Here is a 22,801-nt window from a genome sequence, read left to right as displayed (position 1 = left end):
AAGAGGTTGAATACTCCTTTGGCAAAGGCCAGTTAAAATGGATATGGTCCTGCGGAGAAGAACATAGTGGGAGAAGCTGTGAAGTCTATCTGACCGGCAATATGCCTCGAGTGGATAGGCAAGCATTTGGGTCCCCTCTTCTCCTGGTTCTCTGCGTACATTTATCTCCACTTCCAAGGGTCCAGGACTTTGGGGATCACCACTTGAAGAACCAGGACTCCCTCATGCTGGGTCCAGTTGCGGGGTGAATATGGAGGGGGGCTTTTGTGTTCCAGTGGCTCTGCACAGGAGACCAGCAACTAGCTCTTGTAAGTCACTCTGGAGGTCCCAAGACAGTTGAAGATCCAGTCCTTGTCCCAGGCAGAAGGTAATAGAGAAGCAGTACAAATAGGGCAGCAATCCAGCAGATCATCAGTCCTTTAGAGCAGAAGTCCAGCTGAGTGGTAGCCCTTCCAGCAGAAGTCCTTCTTCCTGGCAGAGTATCCACAGGTCCAGCAGTGCACTGAAGAGTTAGTGTCTGAGGCCGGTATCCTCCTGATTCTCAGGGCAGGTCTTAGCTAAAAACCTTTGGATTTTTGGTTATCTGGTCACCTTCAGCACCACTTCCAAGGGTCCAGGACTGGTGGGGCACAACTCAGGTTGGGTTCAGGAACCTTTTGTGTCCTTGAAGCTAAGATCATAGATGTCCGCAAACTAGCCCTTTGGAGTCACTCTGGTGATCGTGTGTTCGAGTTGCAAGCCCAGTCATTCCCCAGGCCAGAGGGCCGATGAGCAGAAAGGCATCAATTAAGCAAGGCAGCAGCAGGTCAGCAGTCCTGGGATACGTTTTAAGGTGCTACTTAAGTGGGTGGCAAAATAAGTGCTGCAGGCCCACTGGTAGCATTTAATAAACAGGCTCTGGATATATGGTATAACACTCTACAAGGGACTTACAATTAAAGTAAATATGCTAATTTGGTATAGGTAAATGTAACCATGTTTGACAGGAGTGAACACAAGCACCTTAGCACTGGTTAGCAGTGGTAAAGTGCACAGAGTCCTAAGGTCAACAAAAATAAGTCCAGCACAAATTGAGGTGGTAAGGCAAAAACTTTGGGGAAAGACCATCCTATGGCTTACATGTTTAACACCCTGGTTGTCACCTGATTCTACAAATGGTAATCCTACTAATGCAGATGCTACCAATGCACTAGAAATGTGGATTATTAAAAAAGTGCAGGCAAATTAGCCTATTAATTAATAACTTAAATGGTGGCAAAAAGCTAAGAGTTTGTGAGAAGTGTTAGCTATGTTCCTATCAGGGTGGGAGTTAGGAAACAGCATGAGGTAAGTGTGGCCAATGGAAATGAAAAAAATAGTGGGGTTAATGTACTTAACTGCCACTTTTGTTTGATGTTCTGCATGTTGCTTACCTCACCCCAATGCATTAACCAAGTATGCCTGCTCCTGCCACATGGCCTCCTTCTCTGCTCCACTGGGGACGTATGGAGAGAGTCTATATAGTTACTTGTAGTGTTCTACAACAAAGGTAACTTCAAGGTCTAGCTTTTTAGTTCATCTTCCTCTTAATTGTGGATGTCTCCATCCTGGAGGCTGGATTATATTTTTGGTCTTCACATTGTTACATAATTCAAGGGATTGAGGGCAGAACACAGGGAGTGTGCTAAATCTGTATATTTGCAGTGTTAAGGAGAGTCAGTTGTGTGTGTTTGTGAATGTGGTTAGGTGAATGCTATTTTCTATAAGGTTCCATTGAGAGATTTCCATTGCTGTGATGAAGATCTTTGCCTTTTCGGCAGACAAATCCACTGACATACAGATATTAGACATCCAATTGTAAAGTTACTTGCAGCATCTTTAGTGTCTCAGTTTTGTTCATAAGAATACCCACGCCATGTAGAAAGAAGTAGAGATTCGTTATTATTATTAGTTGATTTATAGATCGCACAGCTACCCAACAGGGTTTCCCGGCGCTGGACAGGGTGGTGGCTGAGCCGCGAGGTTGCTAGGCAGCAGCACCAAGATAGAGAATTAAGTTTGGCGGCTAAAAAAGAAAGTCTTTAGGTAAGGGAAGGCTAGCAGAGAGTGACAGTTCCTGAGCTCAACTGGGAGAGAATTCCAGAATTTGGGTCCCAGATAAGAAAACGAGCGGCCTCTCTTGTGAGTAAGGCGGAACCTGGGCACTGAGAACAGTGGGAGGCTGGATGATCTCAACTGTCGAGAGGGCACATGGGGTTTTACCAGGCTTTGGTTGTAAGAGGGAACCAAGCCGATTTTGGCCCTAAACATGTAGCGTAGAGCCTTGAATTTGATGTGCTTGTTCACCTTGAGCCAATGCAGTTTATGGAGCAGTGGAGTCAGAAGCATATCTAGGCAGCCAAAAAAGGATGCACGCAGCCGCATTCTGTATGGTCTGCAGACAATGGACTGAGGCTTTTTCTGCGCCCAGGAATAAAACATTTCCATAGTCCAGTCTGGATGTCACCAGAGCCTGCAGACTCATGAATCTTACTACTAAGTGGAGTTTTCACCCGCAATCAGTTAATCCCATCTGGGCGGAGATCTCTGCATAGGCAGAAATGTATATGTGCAGAGATATCAACACTTAGATCTCCCATTGTAAAACAGGCCAACATTTTTCTGTTTAACTCAAAGGCTGGCACCGAAAGAGAGAGAAAGGGATCAAGAGTACAATTCTGAAAGCGTTTTTGGGGGAGGATGGCTCTATTGAAGGCTGAAATTTAAGGCAACTCATCAGTGGTCTATTACCTTTGAAAAGAGATTGATTTTATGTAGCTTGTGATGTTTTCAGGTAATGGTGGGCAAAAATACCTGATGAGAAACGAAATTTGCAATTCCACCTGTGTAGGAATTCCACTCCCAGGATGGATTTTTGTGTGAGTTTATTCCAATGTGGGGATTTTTTACATAATTCAACACTTTTCATGTAATTTCACCCACATATGAATCAACAAACCAGTGCAACAGGAATGAAGCACCATGGAATGGCACAAGCTGTAGGAGAGTAGGGTCTGCTTCCTATGGTTACCCCCACTTTTTGCTGTGATTCTCTGTTTTTTTTTACTTTAAGGTGGCTGTGGACCTGCTAATCAGGCCCACAGCCCAGCTGTTCTCTCTCTAAATTGATACCATGTACTTTACATACATACCAGATTGGTTACTGTGTCACCCTTGTGAGACCCTGTATAGTGTACCATAGGTACCCAGGGGTTAGGTGCACCCTAGGCCTACCAGGGGCTGCAGCATGTATTGTGCCACCCCTGGTTTGCCTTCCAAACTGACACCACAGGTCTGTTCAAACAGCCCGGGTCAGGTGGTGTAATCACCTCTTACTTAGATATAGTATACCTATATCTATATATACATATAGACACATATACACCTATAAGCCACTCCTATGGCAGGCCGTAACAATCCTGGAGGCAGAGTGCTTGTTGTTATGTGAGAGGGTGCCCTAGCATGAACTGAGCCCCTCTGCAGCTTTTGGAACCATCTCCTTATAGCTGTTCTATGATATAGATATACAATATACTCTTAAGTGCATTATAATCCTCGCGGTTAATGCTAACTTTGATTTGGCTTTATCAAAACATGTTGCGTAAGGTGTCAAACACTTACCCCCCCCCGCCCGCCAGTCCTGGCAGTGGGGGTAGCATTCCACCCTTCTAGAGGGAGAAGACATGTAGTTACTGGTTTACCCGGTTAAAGTTAAACAGAGCCTCAGCATCACAAAATGGATGCTGCTGCCACAGACACGAGTCTGCCCTCCTGCTGCTGGACGAAACTCTGGCAGGGGAGGCCTGGACAATAGGTTTCCTACCCAGGGAGTTGCTGGCACCTCCCCAGACAGGCGCTTTGTGTATTGGGGCAGGGAGGGCTGCATTCAGTGAATGCTTTCCAGATACTGCCTGGGGCACACTAGGTGCTCCATGCATTTCCCAGTTCAAACCGGTTGCTGGGGCACTCAGCCCCAGCTCTGGTGTGAAATTGGACAAAGGGGAAGGGGTGTAACCACCCCCGCCCCAGGTCCACCCATAGGAGGGACCTTAAAGTTAGTCCAACCCCTAAACTTAGTATAAGTATAGGATCCCAGTCCCTAGGACTTTAGTTTACCCTGGACGAAACTCTGAAACATATATCCTGGACCTTCGAAATTCCATTTCGACTGGAAGACGGAAGACATCTCCCTTGTAGTGAAGGAGTGACCACCCTGTTCAAACATGCACCAAAAGCATCTATGCCAGTCTGCATTTTCTTGGCTTCCCCCGGATCCCGAAGAATCTGCAACACAGTGTCAGAAGCAGTACCTGAATCTTCCTGATTCCGTAGGAGCTGATGACCGAAGCCTTGTGCTGAGTAATTCCCAATTCCCAAACACCCCTGCACCCGGATTTCTCCAAGCTCAGAAATGGAAGGGAAAGGGGAAGTGGATAACAAACAAGAGAGACTGCCACACTGGTCTTCTTCAGCTATTTCTTGTATTCAGAACACTGGCGATGACCTGTAACATTAGCACAACATTACTACAGTTCTTATACAAATTGGCATCAACTCTAATTACGTTTTCCCCCTAGTCTAATACCTGTTACAGTGTGGGATTTAGCCTCTCTCTGTTGAGTTTAATCTACTCGTAGATTGTCTTTTCTTGTGCAGGTGTTTATATACAATCTGGAATAGACTTGATTATGGTGGTTGAAAAAAGCAAGCACACCTGCCCTTCTTCAACTGCCATCAATTAATTTGTGGGTCATTAATGTGTCAGTAATTTTGAAAGTTCCAGTCTGGCTGGCACCTGCTTCCTTCCTTATCTGTAATTTGCTTTTTGTTGCAGTGAAATTTTTTTTCACAGGACCTTTATGGTCTACTTGTAGCTATTCTATGAGCCTGCTGTTTGGGTCATAGCAGGGTCATAGAATAGTTGCAAACTCTGGAGGGGCCCCTCAGGAAGCACTACCTTGAATGTTACTAATGTTAAGTTTGAACTTTTGCACCTGCTCATTGCTTTCAGTTTAGCTAAAATAGTTTTTTCTGCAATTTCGCGTGTTTTTTGGGGCGCGAATCCGTGCGAGATCGATTTCGGAAGCCGCGAATACGTGCGAATACAAAATTGTTTTTTTGCGACATGTATGTTCGCGTGATCTTGCGCGTGTTCGCGAGGCGCTTCTAGCTATACGTTTGCCAAGTTACCCTATCGGTCGTACACGGGCGCGGCCATCTTGTTTGCGTGACGTAATTCCGTTTCCGACCGCTATGTGTAATCTCGCAAAGTGTGCTGCTCGCTAGTACAATTTCGCGCGTGATCGCGAGGAAAATCTCGCGCGAACTTACCCACGCGGTCGTGAACGGGCGCGGCCATCTTGTTTCTCATTCATTGCTATGGTTCTGGGCATGCTTTCTCTATCCTCTCTCAATCTCTGCCATCCTTTGCTTGTTTGAAGTTTATTTGATCTAATTTTACTTATTATCTATCCCTCTATTTTTCTAGCTCTATATTTTTGTGTTTTCTGCTGCTTTTAGTTACTTTTAAACTACTTTTTTAAACTCTTTTCTTTTCTTCTTCACTATTCTATTTCTTGTTTATCATTTAACTGTATTTCTGCCCAGACCATGGTAAAGGGAGCCGGGAAGCACCCTGAGAAGGGGAAGGGTCCCGCACCCCGTGCCCGGCTCCCGTGCGGGCGTTTGAGGGGGGAGCAAGTGGTCCCGCGGGAGATCTTCAGCGCGGAGGAAGTGGCGGCACTCATCTTCCACGTCCAGCGCCGCCTCCCCAAGACGATCCCGAGAGGCGGCAAGATCGCGACTGGCTAAGGCATCCGGGAGCGCCGCAAGCGGTGGGAGAAGGTGTGCCGGGCCATGTATAAGCTCTCTGGGGTCCGGCGCACATATTAACCAGGCCACCCACCGCTGGACCGATGTCATGGACCGGGAGCGGGACTTGCTGGACGCGCTCGGCGTAGAGGTCCCCGGGCTTGGTGAGTAGTAGTAGCTATTCATTTACTACTCTGTTTTATCCGGCTCTGTTATTTGCAAATCTTTGTTCTTTACCAAGAGCAATAATGCTGCCGATTACATTGAGGTAAATTATATTTCAAAATCTTCTATGCATTTCAGGTGCACTGCTCTCCTTCTCAGTAGCCTTGCTTGCTACTATGCTTCTTTGTTTTGTATGTTGTGTTCAGAAGCATTTCATTGGCCTGAGAAATTATGTATGAGTGTAGTGTAAAGATAAGAACTGCGTAATGCTAGACACTAAGGGTCATATTTGCAATTACCGGCGCATCCCTGCAAAGTAGCAGGGATGCGGCAGTAATTGTGTGCCATGCCACCACCACCCATTGGCCCAAAACGTCACAGAAGCCTTACGCATCTGTGCCGTAAAGGCAGCGCATTGCTGGAGTTGCGTGCCAACGATGGCGCAGCTCCAGCAATGCTCTGGGGTACCCTATCTCCCCAATGCTGCATCAAGCCGTACGTCGGCTTCAAGCGCGCAGGGTTTGAGTCATGCATCATTGTCCTAAAAGTGACTGATTGACATCTTGTAGATTTCCCTCAGCCACTTTTAGGATTCGTTCCTGCGCAGGTACGCCCTCCCTTGCGCCGGAACGCCCCCTGATGGCGCAGGGCTTTACAACGTGATGCATCGCCCATATGCCCATATGTGTTTTTTTTTTATATATACGCCGCACCAACACCATGGCGAGTCTTTTGTTCTGCCGCTGCGTCACAAAAGGCACACAACAATGGAGGAAAATGAGCTGCAAGGGACTTCTAAATCAGCCCCAACAGACTGAAGTCCAGTCCTTCCTTTAGACACATGGCTATAAGAAGAAATAGTGGCGGTGGTGGGTGGATTGATAGTTTGAGTATTCACTGATCTGCAAGCAGGATGGACTTTGTCTGTCACTTCGCGTGCTGCGGACTGCTGCCTGCAGTGCCAGGCCTAGGCAAACCTCTGTTTATTGAGTTACATAGGAACTTTCTAAGTCAACGTTCCGCAAATCAGGCAATACGAATAACGTAGTATACCACATGAGATAGATCCCGTGGAATAGTTGTCTATCTATTTGCTATTTCTCCAAAATATTTTGTTATTGTTCTTTTGAAATGTTTGATTTGGTTGAAAAATCTCATCCATGTTTTCTGGTTTTTCTTTCTTTCATGTTGTACATCAGCTCCCCCCAAGGGCAAGAGGACACAGGAGGAGGGTGCTGAGGATGCAGGCCAGGATCGGGCAGGCGAGGGCTCCTTTGCTGGCCCCAGTAAGTTTACATTTTAATAAAGAGTACCTATTTTTTCCTAGCGTTCCTCATTCGATTTTTTCTAAATCGTCTTTGATCTTCTTGTAGACTGGATATAAATTCTTATCCTGCCTCGAATATGACTCCCTGGGGTATTACTAGACTATTCTTATTAGTCTGTCTGTGTAGCTAACTAAGATTGGACATTTGGCAATTCCATTGGACTCCCATTCTATTCAGCAATAGCTCTATGCACTGTCTCCTTACTGACTAGATAGTGTGGCAGAGTCATTCAGCTCCCGAAGTCACCGATTATTGATCCCCAATGATCTCTAGATTATCGTACGCAGGACAAGAGAGTACGGAGTCACAGCACAGTCAAGAAGTGTCAGAGGCACTCATGCTTGCAAAAATTCCAAAACCTTTAGCTCATCCACTCTAGTCTGGAGGAACAAAAACCACAGAGTCTATTTAAGTTTAAAAGCTTTATTAAAAGTAAACACATTTATTAAAATCTACTTTGTCATAAAACTATTTAACTGAAAACGGAAAAGTGGTTAGTGCTGACGATTAATTGGACACATTTCTTGTGGTCGAGCCGAGCTCTCACCTGGTTTGAACTTGATCCTGGTCGTGTTCTTAGGAGTCAAGCTTCTGTCTGTTAGGAGAAAAAGTGGTGCGTGTTAAAAATCAAAAGCAAGCATTCATCAGTTGTGCATAAAAGTGCAGCAAGACAACAGCCTTCCCTGGAAAATGGGACATTTTTACTTTGGAGTAGACAGTCACAAATTATTACATTGTATTCAGTTTTTTTAACATTTCTCCTAGACCAAATATTATATAGTAGTGAGTGGTGTATTCTAACATTCTTAAATGTACTTTGTAGGTGTAACATCTGGTGACGGGGCCAGCGCGGAGGTGGCTGTGTTGGGCGAGGACTCGGCGGACTCTGGGGAGGAGGCGGTGCAAGAGCCGGCGGACGGTCCTGTGGGGGTTCAAACGGTGGTGGCGGAAACAGGTAAGCTATATATTCCTTACTTATTGAGATTGAAGACTGCATAGTGTGCTTTCTGCACGGGTGTATTACAAATCAACCAGGTAGTAGCCTCCTCGAAATGTACTTCGACTTAGCTGTGAAGTTTTTGGTGAGAAGAATCCCAATAAGTTCTTAGACGAACGTGATGGATGGGATGAACGAAAAGCGAAAGAAGGGTGTAAGTAAGTGGGACGCGAACTTGTATGATGGCTGGCAAAGAAGAACGATATGTGTTTGCTTGGCCCCCGAGGTAGCTGGGAAGGAAAGAATATGGTATGGTGCATGGCTGGGTCAATGATGAAGCAAGGATGGGTGGAAGGACAGCAGCCTGGGTGGGTGAAACAGAAACTGTATGTGTGCGTATACTTTGACTGAATGGATGCCTGGAGCATGGTATTCTCTGACTCTTAGATAGCACATGTGTATCTAGAGAGAGTAGATGGTTGCTAGTTTAAGTAAGTGTTACCTTGAAGAGCATGTACCACCGCACCCGCACGTCCGTTCCAGTGCTGGGAAGGCAAGAAAAAGAAATTGTAAATGTGTCCAATACTACCATGAATAGTAGCAGTACTTTGTATTGCGTCTGCAATCACAGCATATATCTGGTTATTACGGTGGACACTCCGTACCTCTCTTAATAACTTTAGTTTACTTGTAGTACGTCATTCATGTGTGGGTGTATCACTGTTCACTCAATATTAAGCAAAGCACCTAAAGTCATCCCATATGTCATCAAATACGTCCCATGTGAAGTGATAGATAATCAAATTAGTTAGCTTCTTCATTTTCCTTTTCTAGTACTCATTTGCACTGTAGGGTGAAAGGTAAATTAATTAAGCAGTAGCCCTTGTAACAGAGTATTCTCAGTGCCACCCGTAATAGAAAAGTAATAGCTTCACCACCTGCATGTACTGGACCGGTACAGTAACGCGCAAGTCTATCTCACTCATCATGGTGTGCAACTTTTTTTCTCGGGTGCAAGTTCACTGTGCTGTCCATGTCATTCTGCCGGCTTGCATAAGATAACGTACCAATTTCCCTAAACAAAAGAGAAGAAGAAGAATAAGACTGGTGTACTGTCATAGTCGACTGTAATGGAAGTCCATAGTGGTCGTAGAATTTGTTCATTAAACTACCACTAATGTTAGAGCAAGGATGCAGAAGTGGGAGGTTATTACATAGATACTGTCCTCAATAGTTATGTACTGTGCTTTCAATTTGCTACTTGTACTGTGACCCAACTTTCGGCTCAATCACTTTGTGTTATTAATGCTAAGGAGCATTGGTTACAGACTATGTCTTTCTTTCTTCATATAGTTGCTCCTTCCAAATCAACAACACGGAGGGAGCAGGCTAGAATGGCCCGGCAACGGAGGCTGGAGGCCACTGTCGCCGAATATCGGCGGCTGGTGGCCCTGGAGGAGGAGGAGGACACGCAGTCGAGCGGGGCAACAACAACATCCTCGACTGTGACCACTGCATCCTCCTCCGTGACTAAGCCAGCGGGACCGAGCCGGGCTAACAAAGACAACCGCCACCGCCAAGCAACAGAAATACCAGCTGCCCCCCACAGGAGCTGCAAGGAACGCCAACGCCGCCTACGAGTCCGAATGTCCAACCTGGAGCAGGAGGTCCTGAAGTATAAGAACTTGGTTAAGGGCCTCCGCTCCGAGCATGCCACCCTCCGCAAGGAGTATGATGCCCATGCCGCAAAATGCACCAGCACCAGCACCCTCCAGTAGTGGAGTGTCCCTTGCCCTTTTTTTATAGACTTTTGGGGGGTGGGATTTGGGAGTTGGGATCGTTTTGGGACGTTTCAAAGACAATCGTTGGAGTTAGGGTGGGTGAGGGAGATTATTTTGTTAGGGCTACATAAATATATTTTTAAACTTTATCTGACCATACCTGTTTTTTACTGCTTTTCAGTCTGGTGGGTGGGGGGCGGGGGTGTAACAGTAACTTTGTTTTCCTGAACAGTCGTAGGACTTTAGTAGTACAACCGTCAATCTCTTGTCTACTCCGAAATAATACTCCATTATACTACCTCCCACCAAACGCTTATCTTACCTGTAATTTGTGTTAGAAATTAGGGCTAGGCCCAGGGCTGGCTCCACGTGAAATGGGGATTAACGTTGTCAATCCTGGGCGGGTGACATTTCCTCATTGCGGTGGTACTAGTGGTGTGACACAGTGGCAGTTGCATGCCTATGGAAAAAAAGAAAACGAAACCTTGTTTGTCCTTACTGTAGCATTACAACGGTTACGGTACGATCGAGAATATAGCAGGTGACAGACAGAACAGTGCCATAATGTAGCCTAACAAATGGTAAAGTATTTGCTTGCAAGTATAACTAGTACTTGCGTTGAATTTATTTGACATTGGCTACTACTACTAGAAGATATAGTACTGAAGCTGAGTAAGTCTAGAAGATATCCTCGTATTCCTTCACCAGCCTGTTGCTATGACCTTATCCTCCCCAGCAAGTGTGTGGAATTATTGATGTCATTTTAGTCAGACATCAAGCAAAACAACACAGCCCGGGGGAAGAGGGTTAGGGTTTGTAAAATGGATGGGAATGGGGGTTTCTTTTTGGGTAGGTTTTGTTGAGAGAAGAAAAAAAAGCAGAGCATGGACAAACAATAATTGAAGATAAAGACAATCTTTGGTTACAAACTAAAGCTAAGCACATGCAGTCACACTCATAGAATAATACAATGGATACTGTATCTGTATTGCGTATGTTGTTGGAGTTGTCCTTGAATTTGGTAAGTAAGTTGCATGCAGCAAACAATTCCTCTTATTGGCGGCACTCCTCCATTCCAGCTGACGCTTCGTCCATCAATGTTGGTGACCACTGACAGAAGACACCCTGTCCACTGCCTGCCTGGCGGATGTTGACTGAAACCCGGCCTGTAATTATTGAACGGAAAACAGGAAGTGCTATTACAATACCACTGATAAATAAATAAAAGGTATGTACGCTGTGTGGTTCAAAATGTGACACTTTGATTTCCCTAATAGACAGTACAATATTTTTGCAATTGCGTGCTCTGTCTGAGTCACCTTTTTAAGGATAAATAAGTATGGCCAAAATATTATAGCGGATCTTTCCCCTCAAGGTAGGTGTACTGTAAACTGTGTTTTAGAACAAAATTTGACCTTCCCAGCAATGCTCCCACCAAGACCCTTACTAAAGCCAGTCGCAAAAATGTAGAAGAACCCCAATCAGATCTCCAAAAACGATGCCTAGCAGAAAAATGGTTACAAAACGTACTTTGAAAGTAACAGTAGGCCCAAATACAGACCGTGGATTGTATTCAAACCACTTGCAAGCAAGCAAAAGTATCCATAGCCAGCATCGCTCCAACAGTGCTCTACAACACCAGAACTGTGTTGCAATAGAACCCCCGAAACACATGCAATCCTGCTGGTAGGGCTAACCCTAACGAACCCTAACTTACAAAAAGTGCCAAAACTGGTGTTTCCTTCAGGATTTTGTCCAAAACACTTCTATCCGGTATTAGACCTTCCCAGGAATGCCCCAGGCAAGACCCGCCAACCCACCCGGAAAAAACCACCCGACAACACCCCCAAACAGCGAAAAAGCTAAATCTCATACTTACAATATCTCTCGGCCTTCGGTCCAAACGCGGCGCTGTGCAGCTAGGTCATCATCATCATCATCAATCATCATAACTCCTGTTTTCCACCACGGATTTCCTGAAAAGCAAATGCAATCAAGATTAGACTGTCGCAACAGTGCTCCCAGACACCAAAAATTACCCACAAACACCCGGAACCCCGCCAAAGAGCACCTCAAAGGCAAGCAAGTCAGCAAAAACGGCAAGAAATTTCCACCTCATATTTGGTCCAAAACACTTTTGTCCATTATTAGAGCTTCACAGCAATGGGCCCAAATCCGTCAACTCACCCGCAAAGAAGTACAACACCCCCACAAGTGCTGAGTCTTTCTTCATTGGGCGTAATCCAGCACTCTGCTTTGAGGGAAATCGCAGTCTGGAGGAGGAGGATAGAGGAGCATGTTCTTCAGAACTTGTGAACCTGAGGAATGTAGACTGCGGCACCTTCAAATCAATAAGCAAACAAGTGAAGACAGTTCTGATGATGGTCTTGTTTTTGGGATTAGGTGATTAAAGTTTGAATTAAATTAACTGTGCAAAACAAAGAAAGAGAGACACAAAGCACACAGGAATAAAAGTGAATAAGGACAAAAAAGAAAGTTCTTGATTGATTGTCTCATTTTCAGGGCTCGGTGTCAGGGAATAAGAACAAGATTTCGTCATCATACTCTGCGAATTCAGGCTGGATGAGGTCAGTGCCACCGAACAGAGAACAAATCCCCTCATCTACGTTGCCGTCCTCCTCGTCTTCATGCGGCGTGCTTTCTCGTACTTTGTAATCTGGTGGTATGAGGTGCTGATTCATCTTGATCATTGTCAGCCGCTCCACATTTTTGGGCGAGAGGCGGCTCCGTTTGGGAGTTACAATGCCACCAGCAGCACTGAAAACACGTTCAGAAGACACACTTGCGAGTGGGCAAGACAAATAGTTTATAGCCAGGTTGAAGAGCTGTGGCCACAATTGTTTTTTGCCATGCCAATACTGCAATGGCTCAACATTAAGAAAGACCTCTGTTGAGTCATTCAGATAGTCCTGCACCATCGACTCAAGGTCATCAACTGTTCCTCCACTTTGCTTACTTTTTGCTGTGCCTGTGACATTTTTTCGAGAACCATACCCCATCAAACTTAGCCAATCCTCCTCCGCAGCCACTGTTAGTGTTGTCATTGTGTGTGGTGCAGATGATCCAGTTGCCGGTGTCTTTAACGGCTGAGAGGTCACTTGTGCCCCAGCCACAGGTGCAGAAGTGGATTCTTGTGACTGGGGATGGCCTGCTGATGCTGATGCTGATGTACTGGCTTCTCCTTCAATAACCTGCCGTTCTTTTTCAAACCTCTTGGCTGACCAGGCTAACCAATGTTTGTACTTTTGAACATCTGCATCAGCAAAAGGAAAGAATGCTTCGCCTGCCAGCGCCTTTTTGTAGCGTGGATCCAGAATAGTAGCACAAATGTAATGCTGATCTGACTTGATCTTTTGAAGACGTTCATCACCACGTAGGCGCTTTAATAATTTCTCAGACAAAATAAAATGGTCTTTTTTTTGTACATCTTTTTCAAACTCAGAAGACACCGCCATCAGTTGGTGCTCCAGCATGCACAACAATGGGATAGCTTTTCCCAAATTACAGTCCTCCTGGCTGACTGCACGTGTGAAGAACTCAAAAGGACGAAGCATGTCTGTCAGGCTTTTAACTATGTCCCATTGCGCCGCACTCATCCGCAGGTCCTCCTTCTGAGATGTACCCTCTGTGAAGAAATAGTGATCGAGTACCGTATACTGCTCATACAGACGCTCAAGCATGTAGAAGGTTGAGTTCCAACGTGTTGCCACCTCCTGGATGAGTGCTTTCACTGGCATTCCATGTTGAAGTAGCAGTCTCCGCAGATGCTTCCGGGCCTTAAAAGAATGGCTCAAATGGTTGCACATTTTGCGGCAGGTGGCCATTACCTCGAACGCTGGACTCTGTTTATCAATCAAGAATTTTTGAACTACCAGGTTGATACAGTGCGCCAAACACGGCACTCTAACATGGTCACCCTTCAACATGGCCTTAACTACATTGGCGCCATTATCCGTGGAAACATAACCAATCTTGCGTTTTAGGGGGGATAGCATTTTCAAGACCTTTTTGTTAAACTCTTCCAAAAGGTTTTCTGCTGTGTGACTTTTCTCCAAGCCAAACATGGCTAGTGTTGCATGTTTCCGAGCAGCTTTGAAAACTTTGTCCGGGTCAACACCTGCGTTTAGCTTTGCTTTAACACCTGAAAAAGAGACCCAGTGTGCAGTGATGCACATGTAATCAGCGCCTGCGCCACTGGTCCACATGTCTGTTGTCAGATGTATTGTGTGAACAGCACTCTTCTGCAAAGCTGCCCCAATCGCCTCCAGCACATCTTCATTTAGTGCTGGAACCGCAACTCTGGCAAAATAGAACCGGCTCGGAACCTTCCATTTAGGGCAGAGCGTTGCCACTAATTCAAGAAAACCTACCGCTTCTACAAAAGAAAAAGGTAGAAGGTCCACAGCTAGCATTTTAGCCAGCTTAGTGTTATACAGACGCGTCAGTGGGTGGTTGCGTTCATATGGCACGTCTGAAGTAAGCATTGTTCTAATGTTGCCCTGGACCAAGCATTTACGGGCTGATAATGACTTCGTTGACCCAATTTTGCTCGCTGGTGAACTTTTGTGCGTTGGTGTCTCACTCGCTCCAACACTCTTAGTGTGCCTCACATTGGGTGTGCTGCTGACAGGGGTACTGGGTGTAAGGGAAGTGTTTGACACGTCTTCTTCCTGCTCGTCATCATCAGATGAAACATCAACGTTTCCTTGAATTTGGCCTTTCTTGATCGCATCTAGGTGCGCAAACCATTTGACAGCGTGCTTTCTCTCAAGATGACCTCTCTGGCCGCCGGTACCATAGTTGGTACCTGACTTACCACGACTAACTGCAAGCTTACAAAGGGTACAAATGGCAAACTTTGGATCTTTGGGACAAACAGTAAAGAAGTCCCAAACTGGGGACTTGAAGTGTCTGTGGGACCTGGAGGAGGCGGCGATACTGGTGGTGGTGGTCATGAAGCTAATGCCAGATGAAGTGGAGGATCTGGATTGCCCAACTTTTGTACGTTTTGCACTTTCACCGCCACTAATTAAGGTCGAGGTTGACGGAGGTCTCTTCTTGCCAGAAAGAAATATGGAAGCGGGACGAGTTGGTGTACTACTTAACTCCAATGATTGTGGTGTTTCCACTGCCTCCTCATCGACAACATCATCATCATCACGCTCAGCAGCTCTTCGGGCTAGGGTCAAAATGTCTGTTTGCTGCATGCCCGCTGGGGCTGCAGTGACCTTTATGATGACTGGGTCGTCGTTGGCAGAGTCTTCATCAGCAGCAGTATCCGCCACTTCTTGTTGAGACTCATCACACTCCATAACTCTGAGACTTTGGACGAGCTTCCTTTTACGCTTAACTACCTTTGTCGGATCATGGTGTGCCTTACTCTCAGACGGCTGTGGTGCTGGTTCCCAAGTTTGATCCGTATCATCAGAAGGAGGTGTGCTTGAAGAAGATGTAGACACCACCCTTGATCTCTTCCTTGCTAGGGGTGTGGAAGACAATGAAGGATCATCAGGAGGAGTGGTTCCTCAAATGATACCTCGCCTTGATTGTCGATTTTCTGATGTGCCCCTACTTCGGGAGGAACAACTATTGTGGGCACTTGTGACCCTCCATGCACCTCTGCTTGCGCATCTCCTTGCGCTGCCTCTCCTTCCACATGTACTTGGGCTTGTACTTGCACATGTGATTGTTGTTGCGGCTGTGGTTGTTCAACACTCGTCAGATGAGCTACAACAACCTGTGTTGATTGAGGGACATTGCTGCTGCTTTCTTGCGATGAGCCAACATCACTGGTCGATGGTGATTGAACAACTATACTGGCTGCCTCTGCAGCACTCAAGGGCTTGGACTTAAGTTGGCGTGGTGGTGGTGGTGGCACTGAGCCCAATGGAGCGGGGGTGCTGCTGCCAGCTTGGTCCCCAGCAGATCCCGCTGCTGCTGCTGCAGGCATACTTTTTTTTTTACTCCCAAAAAAAGGGGCGGGCAGCACACCAGTGTCCTTGGTAACTTGCTTCTTCTGCTCCTTACTGGCACCTTTCTTGCTAGAGGAGCTACGGGTTACTTTTTTTGGGGCCATCTTCTTCAGAACAGGTCAGCACGGCAGCAGTTGCACGAGTTGCAGAGGGTTCTGTGTCCAGACGTGACGTCGCGTGACGACGTTATGCTGCACACACACACCGCTGCAGGACTTCTTCCTGGCACTGGTGGTTCTCTTGAGTCTTCTTGTACACCTAAAAGCAATGGAAGACAGAGGAACATCAGTTCAGTTATACACCCCAAAAAATCGACAAAACACAGAAAAATGAGCACAATCCCATGCCATCCATGATGTTTACATTGAAGACACCCCACAGAAAGACTAGGGACATGCAAGTATGCAACACTCACTACCCCTGGGCATAATGGATGAAAAGTAGGCAAAGTAAGTGCAGGCCTCAGACACTGCCTCTCCTCAAAATGGCCCCTTACACCCCAAGCACATGTTGCCTGTACTAGCCAGCACTCAAGATGGCCACCACCACCACCCACATGGCCAGTCCACATCAACAGTACACCCCCAAAAAACAGAAAAACAGCCAGAAATCACCACAATCCAATGCCATCCATGATGTTTACATTAAAGAGAGTGAGACCACACCACAGGCACACTCAATCCATGCACCACCACCACCCCTGGGCAAAAGGCCACACCAGCAGCCCCCCAAAAACGACAAAAAACAATAAAATAAGCACAATCCCAGCCCATCCATGGCCTCAATTATGTTTAAATTCCAGAAGACACCCCACAGAAAGACTAGGCCCATGCAACACTCACCACCCCTGGGCAAAGGGCCCCACCAGCAGGCCCAAAAAACCGACAAAAAACAATAAAATCAGCACAATCCCAGCCCATCCATGGCCTCAATGGTGTTTAAATTCAAGAAGACACCCCTCAGAAACACTAGGCCCATGCAACACTCACTACCCCTGGGCATAATGGATGAAAAGTAGGCAAAATAAGTGCAGGCCTCAGACACTGCCTCTCCTCAAAATGGCCCCTTACACCCCAAGCACATGTTGCCTGTACCAGCCAGCACTCAAGATGGCCACCACCACCACCCACATGGCCAGTCCACATCAACAGTACACCCCCAAAAAACAGAAAAACAGCCAGAAATCACCACAATCCAATGCCATCCATGATGTTTACATTAAAGAGAGTGAGACCACACCACAGGCACACTCAGTCCATGCACCACCACCACCCCTGGGCAAAAGGCCACACCAGCAGCCCCCCAAAAACGACAAAAAACAATAAAATAAGCACAATCCCAGCCCATCCATGGCCTCAATTATGTTTAAATTCAAGAAGACACCCCACAGAAAGACTAGGCCCATGCAACACTCACCACCCCTGGGCAAAGGGCCACACCAGCAGGCCCAAAAAAAGGAAAAAAATCAGCACAATCCCAGCCCATCCATGGCCTCAATGGTGTTTAAATTCAACAAAACAGTTGTATCATGCACCCCTAACCAACCCTGGTCCTACTGGATACTGTGGCTACCCACAATATAATTTATTTAATGTTCTGAAAAAGTTCCAAAATTTTACTTGCAGCAACTGTAATGCCCCAAACAAACTTACTTGTGAAAGTTGATTTCTAATCCAAAAGTGATCCAAAGACAGTCAAAAAGGCCTCAAATCCAAATATCAAGCAGCACCCACAAAAAGTAATCCTTCCAGCTCCAGATCCAAATGAAAGTGACCAGGAGATGGACAAAGCACTGGGAGGAGCCTGCTGGACAGGAACAGGAAGTTGGAGACTGTGGGGCACTTCCTTCCTCCCCCCCCCCCCCCCCAAAATGGACTCCTTGCAAAAAAAAGGCCATGCAAATGTCAACCTGAGGAGTGATTCTGATAAAAATCATAATTTTCTGAAGGTTTATCCTGTTTGCTGGTGATTTTCTTGTGCGAAATTGCAAAATCTCTATTTCGCAAGTGCGAGATTGTTCCTTTCCGCCGCAACTACGTGTTCGCAATTGCGAACTCTCGCGAGGTGTGCTGTGCAAGGTGGCAAGCCGCGATTACGTATTCGCGGGCGCCAAACTCCCGCGGGAACACGCAGCAAGATCTAAAATGGCGCGTCACTCGCAAAGAAAAACAACTCGGCAAACGCTAAATGACGGAAAGTGAACGCCGTGCACCACGCCGCGCGCCGCAACCAAGCAAAAAATCCGCCGCGAGCGGATTCACGGATTTTCGACAAATTCGCGAGCGTTCGCGGATTGCGAATTTGCCGAAAATCCGAAAAATCCGCGAGCGGAGCGGATTTTACGCCCATGCTTAATAATAGTATTCTATATGCATATGGTTAATACTCCTATTTACTTGTTGAAATCTTCTGCTCTCGCCTTGAAGTAGGGAAAAAGAGAAAGACTCCTCTTCAGTACTCTCAACCAATTAACTTGTGACGGAGTCAGTTCTCTCTCTCTGAAGAATAACGGAGAATCCTCTAGATGCTAGCTGTTGGTTTGTTCAGCTCTCTATGGACGAATAAAGTCTCTGTATGCAGTTCTGCTTACTCTTAAAATTACTCTGAGGAAGAACTAGCTGCACAGTCCTACACTGCCCAATCTTTTTTCAGGAAAACTCATTGGCTGCGCAGGTTTTGTCATTTAGCCAGAATTGGAAAGCAGATAACTCTTACCGCCTTTCACACTCGACTCAGAGGCGGAGGTTTCACTTGCCAGGTAATATTCTCTGAGGAAACGACTGCCGCTGCTGACCCTGCCGCACTCCACGGAATACACTAAGTGCGGAGCTGCGACGGAAGAGGCGACAGGATACCAAGCCTCTCAGAACAAAGTCCAGGAACTGGCAGGAAACAGAATTGTGGAAATAACGGGAACCTAAGACTAATAGCAGTTTTAAAGACGAGCGCCAATATTCGCGTCTTACTGCTCTCAAATGACAGTTGAAGTGCGCCGCTCATAACGAACAGGCGCGTGAAATGGCGGACTCAGGAAAATAGCTAGAGCGCTAACCCCCGGAGCGGAACGGCACCATCAGGAAGCGTAATCCACCCATCCCGCTGACTGCAGCCTAACACCTGTCTCTGCATCAACCCCCAAATAGGGAACTGTGGCGAAGGATTATCATGGACCCTAAATACAGGACTTGGCACGGTTCTGACACACAGGGCCTGGACTTCCAGATATCTCTGACCCCAACCTTTGTTCACAGCAAAGCTGAGACCCGTGGCAGACACCAGAGATGTGGGACTGGAACTCCTGGACATCCTGCATTTTGCTACCTGCATCGACTTCTCGAGGTATCCGGAAGTTGTGCATTGGGATGCTTGAAGCACCAGACCCGAGCACCTTTTGCTTTGAAGAACAAAGGTCCACTTTCCACGAGTGGCCCGTGGGCTTGCTTTGTGCATTTCCGCTTGATGCGTTTTTGCGGTTCCTAGTCCTTTGGCTAGTGAGCCTCCAAGAAGACAAACCTTTACTTTAACTTGCTTTCCTGGTTGTTCCAGGCTTGTTCCAACTTCCCTGCAAAGGAGAAGTTCCACAGACCTTGCTGGTCTGCACCGAAGCCCATCACAACATCCTGCATGCTTTGCGTTTGCCAAGGCTTGTTGGTTCCAATCTGGATACCAACATGGCAGTCAACTAGATCCTGCGTGGCACAGCTCGAATCCAGCTCCTGGTCATCGTCAACGCCTCCTGGTCCTCGTGGCTGAAGAGACAAACTTCACCTTTTCACCTGAAATCACCCAACATCTGGTGGCATCTTCCTATCGCCGCCCTGGTCACTGGCAAGTGGCCCAGACTCTGTCCCTTCTGCTTTCAGGTTCTACAGAGCTTCTATTCACCTTTGGATCGACCCGGACACTTTTCCTCTGGTCACCTGCAGCACTTCTTTGCAGATCTCCATTGCAATCGATGACGAAACCCGACACCAAAAGAGACCTATGCACCCGGCTTCCGTGGTTGAGGTAACACGAGTACTCTGTTAGTCTCAAGGGTATTGGCCCTCCTAGTGTCTAAGTCCAAAAGGGTTCCATCGTAGTTCATTTAGAAGTGTCCTTAAATTGTAAAATTGTAACTTGTTTGTTTCCCATTGAAAGTCAATGGTAACCTGTGGCTGTGTTTACACACTGCGCGCGTCTCCCGTGGGCCTCCTACATCCTAACCTTTGGTTGTTTAGAGTAGCCCCAGTGATTCCACAGGGCCCAGGCCTGCTTTCTAATTCTCACGTGGTTCTTATACCACTATTTTAGTATATGGTTTGTGAGGCCCTAGGGCAAAACGTATACTGTGCAACTTATCGTATGCTAATTAAGTAACTTGTATTGTACTTTTACCTCTGACCTCTTAAAGAGTGCAGAGGGGTTGTGTTTAGAATAAATACATTTATATTTGATATGTACCTTGTGTGGTGTGCTTTCATTTAGTACTCAAGGGATTATAATTGGTAAAAACAACTCGCTTAATTCGCTCTCTGAAGTCTTAGCCTGAAGGCTGCTCGCCACTGCTACCCCTAAGATAGTTTTCTATAAGGTTGACTTTACAACCACCATCAATAAGGGTCGATTAGACTGGTGCAAGGAGCCCACTGGAACTAGTGGACATCATATGCCAGGCTAACTACTCACACAAGCCACACAAAGTTTGTCAAAATGAAAAGCAAATCATTGCATTTTTCACTTCTGTATTTTCAAAATCTAGGCCTATTTGCAGGTTCTGAATGCAAACGTTTAGAGGGTCAATGCTTATGCAAAAGTTTAGAGGGTTGAAGCGAATGCAAAATTTTAGAGGGTTAATGCAACTACTGCATGGTTCGGGCACAGACTCCTTTCCAGAAATGAACTGATAGTTGGACCACAGTTTCAGCGGTCAGACAGTTACACATGGAAAACCTTAAGCAAATTGAAACGTTACTACTAAAACACATCATTCAAAACTAAAGGCAATTCCAGACTCTACCTACCATAAGCCATACCATGCTCCCCAATCTTGTACTTTGTCTACGCCAGGCTTCTCTGCTGATCTTACTGACCAGGTACCATAAATTTCGCTGGAGCTGCCATCTTCTGCACCGTACCATCTCAACTCCATGACTTCTGCTGTACATGATCTCCTTCTACTGGCTCCAACTCACAGTTCATGGTCCTATACGTCTCTGCAGGTCACTTCAAATAACTTTTAGAATACTTCTTAAAAGATGTACGCTTGACAAAATCCATTCCATCCAACAAATGATAAAAAGGGTAACTGTCTGCTTGGGGTGTGGGGGAGGAGTTATCGATATTAAGTGCAAAAACGAATTAATAAATATATATTTTAAAATATGTACGATAATTTAATTATTTTCAATAACTGTGCAAATTTAGGGTCCCAAAAATCTTAGTGAATCACAACCCCAAGGATCAACAAGCACTGGCGTTGCCAATAGGTCTCGCAGCATATGGAGCAGACACAGGTGGAGGAGTGACCAGATCAAGCTAAAGTAAAGGTAGTGGTAAAGTGAAGGAAGCGGTGCAGGAGAAGAGTGAGGGTGGCAGCGGCAGACTAACACCTCCGCACCGGGGTGGTGTGGCGAGGTGTCCTAGGTGCCTTGTTCTGCGCCCTGCCTTACTGCTAAGCTCTCCGCAGGAGCTCCACTCAGCTCTGATCTTATCAGCTGGAGCTGCAGGGAGCTGGCACCGCCGCCAGGAGGTGGGGAGTAGAGCGAGAGGTCACTCCTAGACTTGGTGCTTCTGCACTCCTGCCAGGGGTAGAGCCGTCCCAAGTGTGAGACAGAGGCAAGCTCACACCGCACTCTCCACCGGGAGCGTAGCGAGCAGAGACGGGCTGTAGCACTAAGCACAGCGCGCAGAGACACCCCAAAGCGGCGGTATATGGGCAAGCAAGCAGATAATCTGCTCGAGGAGGCCAGCCGATAGAGTGAAAATGCCTGCATCGCACCACGCATTCCACCCTGGGGAGGTAGCCGAGAAGCGGGGGGGGGCAACATGGAAGTGGCAGCAGCCGATCCCTGGGAACAGACCAGGACGCCAAAGAGTCCACTGTTTCCTGGGGCTCCAGGGAGGCTCTCCAGACATCGTTTCTCTGCTAGGGCAGCAACTCCTCTATGTGTCACGGCGGTGGTGCGGGCCTGGTTAGATTCATCCAGGCAGTCAGAGCTCGCATTAGGCCCATATTGCTCTCAGGGTCGATACGCCATCAACAGTCCGATAAAATGCGCATGAGTAAAGTGAAAAGAAAGGGTCCATGTTATACTGGTTTATATATTACACCGACACACGTGACGAATGCCGTGTAAAGATTAAATATGGTGACCAAATGTGTTCAGAGCTTTCTCTCCTGGCTGAGTGCCACTCAAGCCTTGTTACTTCGACTCCACAGCAATAAAACACAGCTTTGTTATTTCCGCGCTGTTTTACTCTCAAACTAGCGGCGGCGCGGCCCTTTCCGTGTCTCCTAGCACTGTATGCACATCTAATGCATGCACAATTGTCCCGTTGATCTAAGTAGGAATTTACTTTCTACAAAGGTGTTCTATTAATGCACGGATGAAAATCAGTCCTGTATGATAGTTAGGCACCCGGAGGAGACTGCAGACGCTGGGGCATTACACAGCATTTGGCAGAAGAAAGAAGGACGTGCAGGCAGAAGTGGAGGGGTGGACGAAGGAAGTTGGAGAGACGTGAGAAAGGAAAGAAGTGAAAAATTAGAGAAGTGCGCCAGGAACA

The sequence above is a fragment of the Lissotriton helveticus genome, chromosome 8, assembly GCF_964261635.1.
Source record: "Lissotriton helveticus chromosome 8, aLisHel1.1, whole genome shotgun sequence".
Taxonomy (NCBI): Eukaryota; Metazoa; Chordata; class Amphibia; order Caudata; family Salamandridae; genus Lissotriton; species Lissotriton helveticus.
The sequence above is the reverse complement of the archived record's forward strand: the minus strand, read 5'-3'. Positions refer to the sequence as shown.